The sequence below is a fragment of the Melospiza georgiana genome, chromosome 3 (assembly GCF_028018845.1).
Source record: "Melospiza georgiana isolate bMelGeo1 chromosome 3, bMelGeo1.pri, whole genome shotgun sequence".
NCBI classification, from domain to species: domain Eukaryota; kingdom Metazoa; phylum Chordata; class Aves; order Passeriformes; family Passerellidae; genus Melospiza; species Melospiza georgiana.
Window position 1 is genome coordinate 114,729,731 of NC_080432.1, and position 7,559 is coordinate 114,737,289.

A 7,559-nucleotide genomic window follows, 5' to 3' on the forward strand; every position below is an offset into this window, starting at 1 on the left:
GGACCTTTTCTGAGCAAAATGTGAAGATTTGCAATATGAAAACTATTCCCTACCTATTGAAATTGCAGTGGGGAAGACATGAAAATTATTTCAGTTGTCACAGAAACCATACAGGGAGATTCTCTTTGCCAGTGGTAGATTCAGATTTGTAAGCAGGTGAGCAATTGCTGCTGACTTTTTCCAGTCTGCTCTGGAACTGAAGGTCAGCATGGGTTTATGTGCTACATGATACAGCTGAAACTTACCAAGGCAACTATAGTGTCTTGTTTTTGTACTTAATACCTACAACTTGTAATTTCCATCTTTTTTTCTTTTTTACCAAAACAGCATCCCCGAACAATGTTATCAATAGAGGAATGATCTCTTTTTCTGATTATTATCTGAGAGAAGTTAATTTTTTTGTGCTTCCCTCCACATCGTTTTGTCAATGAGCCATTAAAATGACATGCAAGAGCTTGAAGTTAGAAGTGCTCTAAATTATGTATTTCTAGTGCAGTGCAGCTGCCTGGGAGATGTGAGCTTGATTTCACATCCAAATTTCATATTCCTGCACATTTAAACAGAAACCCCATGAATAGTAACTGGTAATTAATAACCCTCTCCAAATTGTCATCTCCCTCAGTCCCTGAGAGTGATACTGCTTCTCCCATCAGCACAATAGAAAATGCAAGGAAACAGCAATAGAAATGTGGATGCCACTACTTTTTGTGCCATGTTCCTTAACAGCAAGTTACTGCTTGAAGCCCAACAAACAGCTTTGATCATAAAATGAGTTATTATGTCGTCCCCTCCTTCGCCTTGTTAGTTCCCCACTGGGTCTGAAGAATGATTACAGAACTTTACATATTTTTCCCCAAGGAAGCAGCTTTTACAGACCATAGACAAGAAGAAGAGCCCAGATCCTATTTCCTCGATCTCATTGATTTGTGAGTCCTTAAGTTACCCTATTGGCACTAGCTCCAATGACTGTGGTATTCTGCAACCATGTAATTAGGCTATCACAGGAGAAACTGTATTCCAGAATTCAAAACAGGCCTGGAATAGACCCAATACTTCCTGTCACTCCAGAATGAAAAAAACACAACGGAAAATATGTCAACTCCTGTCCTGCTTTTCTGATGACAAAAAAAATCCAAAGGAAGCACAAAGTGATATTTCTGGTTCACTACCAAACAATTTGTTACATTGAATAATTATTCTTTGTAAATAAATATATTTGCATATTGAAAACTGATTATTACTTTTGTTTCAAGGAAAAGAAAAACTTAGTTTTCCATAGAGAGGTTGTTACATAGATTAGTTTTAAAAATATAAATATTTATTCTTGTGAATACAGATCACAAGACGCTGGTTTATGTTATTATCAGGCTCATTCTTACTGCATTGTCCCCTAACATCCAAATTTTGAATAAATTTCTCTGCTGAACACCAAGCCATATACTGCTGGGTTTCCATATGTACACAGCAGTCTGCCATTGAGCAAGGAATTTCAGATTTTGGGATTTAATAACAGCATAACGAAATTAAAGGAAATATTAAATGAAAAATTAGTCTGTTCAGAACTGCATCATGCCCACAATATTTTACAGTTTTGGGAGAAAAATGTTGATTTGAGTAAGAAAATACATAATGATATAACATTTTTAAGAATTCTGACTATGAAAAGAGTATTAATAAAATAGATGATACTAAATTTAGCAATAACACATAGATTTTTTTGGCAAAAACTAGAGAAAAGAAAGCAGGTGTACCTTTAAGAATACTTATCACTTCTGTCTTATTTTTCATTACAAGGTCTCAAAGAGCTTTATAAACATCAATTAGATCACACTTGTCTCCTCATCTACTTCAAATGAGTAAACTGAAGTTCAGAGAGATTAAAAGGCTTCTCTATTATAAAATAGTAAATCAGTGGAAGAGCTGAAAATAGAATTTGAGGCTTGGATGAGAAGATCATATTATGCAAAATTTTCATAATGCAATAAAAAATGTCTTAAATATAATGGAGACTGTTTGTTATAGAGATATAATTGGATCTAATCTAGTGAAAACTACATTTATGTTCTAGAGGAAACAAAATTTGGCTTTGTGATGGAAGTATTCAAATCACATTTGGGACTGTTTTCCAGTAATAACATGCCTGTTTGTGGGTGAAAATAGATTCTTGAAAATTGTTTGTACATCAAAGAATGAGTGAGAATTTATGATTTTATATACCAGAATCTATGTATATGTATACCAATATGTTTTTTTATATATATATAGGTATAGCCAATAAAATCACATTATTAAAGCTACAAATGCAGGAGGGATGGTGGGACTGAATGTGTTACCAGACCATGATAATTTTCATGCAAAAACCACACAAAATAAAACCAACAAATTTAATCCATTCGTAATCTTAACCATGAACACAGAGTCAGAAACTAAGGTTACATTATAAACTGAAAACTTATTTCAGTTTCCAGACACATAAGCAGTTGTTTTGTAATATCAACAATTTCTTTTTTAGAATGAGCATAATTTCTGCAAGTAAAGGCGGGTAATGGCCAAAGTTAAGGCAATGAGATATATTTAGGATATTTATTGTTTTCTATACTGACAACAGTAAGATCAACTGAAACCTTTGGTGAACTTAAAACAAAGGTTTCAGCACTTCAAATGGTTCATGATGTTTTTGTTCTTGGAGATTTATTTGACTGTATTATGTCTGGCACTAGCTGGTGAACAACTAACAACATAACACAGTGGTGACTGCACGGTGCTGTCTCTGCTCTCCCCGTGAGCTGGGCAAGGACTCCTATTTCATATATCCTCAACAATTTGTTCTAGTGGTGGAAAAAAACCCTAAACTTGTCACATACTGGCAATAACAAAAGCAGTATTCATCCAGGAATGTCTCTGTCTTGTTAGTTTTGGAAAGTTATCTGTGGAGCTGGATGTGTAAAGCGCGCGTCCCGGTCGCTGTGCGTTTATCTCATCGAGGCCTCCCAGAGCCACCTCAGCACCCGAGTGTCACTGGCCTCAGCTGCAGATACCAGTTAAGGATTTCGGTGTGTTATATTGCAATCTGCTTTGCACCTTGTCATTTCTATCTTTCACACATTTTGCTTGTTTCGTAGCTCAGTAAAATTCCAGCTTCCCAGGCAACTGCCAGCTGCAGCTGCAGTGTGGCTGGCACCTTCTCCCTGATCCCACTGCAGGCAGGGAAAAGTTTCTCACTTATTTCATCAAGAACTGGACTAAGAGTTCTGTGTGGAAAAAGCTCCTTCGAGACTGTAGTCTGTAATACTCCGAGTAAATTCCTCTGCCATACTCTTGGCCAGATAACAAGCTTAAAATCAAATTCCTGCTTGCCAAACCCAAACAGCTGAACACAAGCCATTTCTGATCCACCTGCAAAACTCAGCAAAAGTCAGTAAAATTGCATTATTAGTAGAGGAGAACTAACAGATATGTTGTTTTTTCATTTTGTTTTTCTTTGGGGTTGGCTGCAAGTCTTTGCCTATTTAATCAATATTACTATAGGTTATTTGCTGATATCCAGAGAAAAAGGTTGGTTTATTCAGGATTCTCAGGTGAGCCTTTTTCTACACAAGGCAGAAAATGCACTTATATAAACACATTTACAATACTTCTGCGGCAGTTCTTCCATTTGCAAAGAACAGGGAGGTAACATCCTAAGAAAGTATGGGAAATTCTCATTCTGAAATTTACTCTTTTTGCTCATGTGGGTATAGTCTCATCTAACCCTAAACCAGCTGCAAGCTTAGCCATGTCACCTGGAGTTTATCTATAGCCAGGAGAAGGAAAAGCAATGAATCTGATTCTGAAACAAGCAAATCAGGTAAAAGAAATTACTCACTTTCTAATGAGCCTTGTCTCTCTGCATTAATTATAGTATCTAAATAATTAATTCAGGTTAGACATATATATATTCTCTATCCCACTACTAATTTTTTCTTCAAAAGTTAAATAAGATGTATTTTAATGACAAGTTGTAATCAATCTTTGAATACATAAAGTTATGTATATGACTAGAACATACATAATATGAAATACATAATACAAAACCACATACATAGATGTGCAAATTCACATAAATTCACATATGCATAGATTTATGCTCATATTACTACCATAACTCTTGCCTCTGTATACATGTGATCAGGTTCCTTAGGTGTCTTTCTAAAGGCAGTCATTCGGTTCCCTTAAATATCACTACATAACCTAATCACATCTCCCTGTGGTCTCTAAGGTATTTAAGGACTTTACATCAATAATTAAGAAATAGTGTGACCAATCTGAATCTGTTCCTTTTTTATTTGATCTCCCTTAAAAAAAAACCCAAAACAACCCAAATCACCATTTAACACATTTGTTTGCCAGTCACTGTGTTGTCTTAAAAAATAAAACCTTAGAAAGATTTCCTTTCAAATATCCATTATTCAGTAGAAAAAATAATTAGTTGCTTCTTTTAATAGTGATTTTAATAGCTAAAGTGTCATTTTGATGGCACCTGTGTTTTAAAACAGCCATAATAAGGTTTTAAAATTCGTCTTTTGTTGGAAAAATTCTCATGAGAGTGGAAGATACAGCTTATTGTTAGGAAGATAGAGAGGGACAGTAAATGCACTGTAAGATTGGAGTCATCTTTATTTTCAAGTTGATGTTAATTTTGCAGCAGAGTAATATGATTCAATTTAAAATTATTTTATTCAGTTATGAATTTGAGTGAGATTTGAATCTGACAAACCAAAGAGGTGATGAGACACTACAGTTATAATCTCCTATAAATGTATTTAGATTCAAAGTCTTGCATCCTTTTTGGCTTGCATTTCTCCTCCAGATAAATGCTCACCTTTTAAGAGATTGTTATCATTACCAGTAATTGTTAACAATAATATTGTTAATACTAATTAGCAAAAATGCTGCTACACACAGAGAAAAAATAGGCATAGCTAAAAATACAGAGGAGGTGCTTGTTAGGAAACTGATCAAACAAGCTTAATTATGACCCCCAGATAAAGGGACTGCCACTAAACCATTAAATTATCACAGATAAAACAGACGCTCAGGCACTGTCTGATGATAAATCACAGCTAAAAACAGCAAGGAAATCAGAGCTTGAACTGCTAATCCTTCTGAGGTTTGTGATGAGCACCAGTTACCCTACTGTTTTGCATCTATTTATATTACTTCGAACCCCCAAACGGCCTCTGCTTATCTGCAGCTCTAGATAATTTATGTCTATTGGTGTGTCACCTCACAGCAGAGGCTGTTATCAGGACAGAGGAGTTTAGGAAATCTGATCCCTTGAAATGCTAATCCTCTGGAGATTACTGAACATAAACGAGTTTTCTGCCATGATTTACCTTTGTTTATTAGTAGCCGAGATTAGCACTTGTGGCTTGCCATTTCAGACAACTGCTTAGTTTGGGAATAAAGTGATCACTTAATGTGCAGGATTTTCACATATGAAGTTGTCCTGAGTATAGCATTCAAAGATGAGATAGTAATTTTTCTTTATAGGTCATCTCTTAAAAAGATTGGTAAATATATTTTAGCACATGAAAGGCTGATCTTAAATGCCTCGTTCCTTAGACCCTAAACCAGAAAAGAACCTACCTACAATTCTGTGCAATTTTGATCATGTGGGTCATCATGTAGTAACTTTGATGGGATATTATTATCCTTATATTCTAGCTGTACTTAAGCACTTTGCTGGATCACATCCCAGCAATGAGATTCTCTCTGGTTCCATTCAGCTGTGATGGCTACACTCCATGCTGAAAAATGGTTAATTTAATGATGAGAAAGGATATGGGAGTAGGAATTTTATTTAAATGTTTTTTTCCCTATCTTAATGCTATTGAACTGCTAAGAAATCTTATCTTTCAGCATTTGATGGGGTTATTTGGTTGGTAGCTAAATGCCACGGGTTTTAGTTCTACAGACTATTCCTGTATGAATAACTCCCAAAACCATCAAATCCAAACGTGCCTATCACTGTAATATAATGAAAGCTTGAACTGCTGCTGAAAATACACGGGCTAAACACATATCTGCTAAGAGTTTTCAATTTCCTTTTTTGTTGTTGCACTCAGGCTCAGTAGTCAGACTGGATGAGATCACACCAAGTGACATGACTGATTACCAATTAGCCAAGCACACTGATGGTAGCTGTTGGTGGCAGCTACTGAGATACAGTGCTATGTGTCAAAGAGATAAGGAGATGCAGGAAATTAAGTTGACCTTGAGATTTCATTACATTTAATGTCACCTAATGGCACTTGATATTTTTAAATCCTGGTTACATTCACCTCATCAACTCCATTCCATCTGGTAATTATTAAAAAAAAAAAAAAAAAGTTTCAGAACTTGTGCATTGTTTATTTCCAAGAGAATACTTCACTATAGAAGGCCTATGAGAGCAGTCTGGAGGGAAGGAAGTGGTGAAACTAGTCCCTGCTATTTTTGAGGGTGACAGAGAGACTATTTCATTACTTTAAAGCACGCATTGTATAATTTTGAGGTTATTTCTTAGGTCCTTTGTAGGAATGCACTTAGTCATTAGTTCTGTTAACCTTCTTCAAAAGCATGGAAGTGAAGAGGTGGAAAATAGTGCCATGAACAAAAATAAAACCAAAGAATGGACACAAAAAGGCAAGCAGGAATGCAGATCACATCTCTCAGTGTTTGTTTGTTGTTGGATTCCATAAAATTCCATCTTTATACACAGGAAGGTTTCTGTGAAATTTGGATTCAGATATTGCACAAAGGCAAAGAATTGCTTAAATTATTTTATTCTTAACATATCTCTAGTTTCTGAGAAAAGAAACAAAGATAAGACCGTGTGACAGTCTTCTCTACATCTATTTGTGAATATGTGCTTGAATATCTGTGTGCACTCATGGGTTGATAGATAATAATTCTGGTAAACTTAGAGACAGAGCTTTTAAGCTTTCACCCAAGAATTTTGCCTAGTTGTACAGAAAAAATTATGGACAGCTCTGGTGATAATTAAATTGTGATTACATGAATATTGAAATCTTTTATTTTTATTCACCATCAAAATGAATGTAGTTTTCATACCTGTACAGATAAAATATAATTCTGAATGGACTAATGCGACAATTTCTACATTTTTATTTGGCTGAGATGAATAATATTAATATGTTCAACTAGCTTTAAACTTAATTTGAATCATCTACAAAAGCCTGCACTTATCTTATTCAGTGAACCTTTCCTACTTTTTCTATAAGTTAGAAGCCAAAGCTATAAGTTATATTTTCAACATACATCAGAAAACATTAAATATGAAGCTTTCAGAAAGAATGTGCTCCATATATTTTGACTAATTAATTGGCAAATTCTTGACAATATAAATAATAAGAAATTTATAAGAAGAAAACTGTATATCGTGAACTGTCCAAAGAAATTTCTGCTGGCTCTAGCAACCAAGACCTACTACAGTAGTGTTTGAAATATTCCTGTCCAAATTGGTATTAATTATGGTTGACAACAATGCATTTTCTAACTTTCTCTTAGCTGAAATA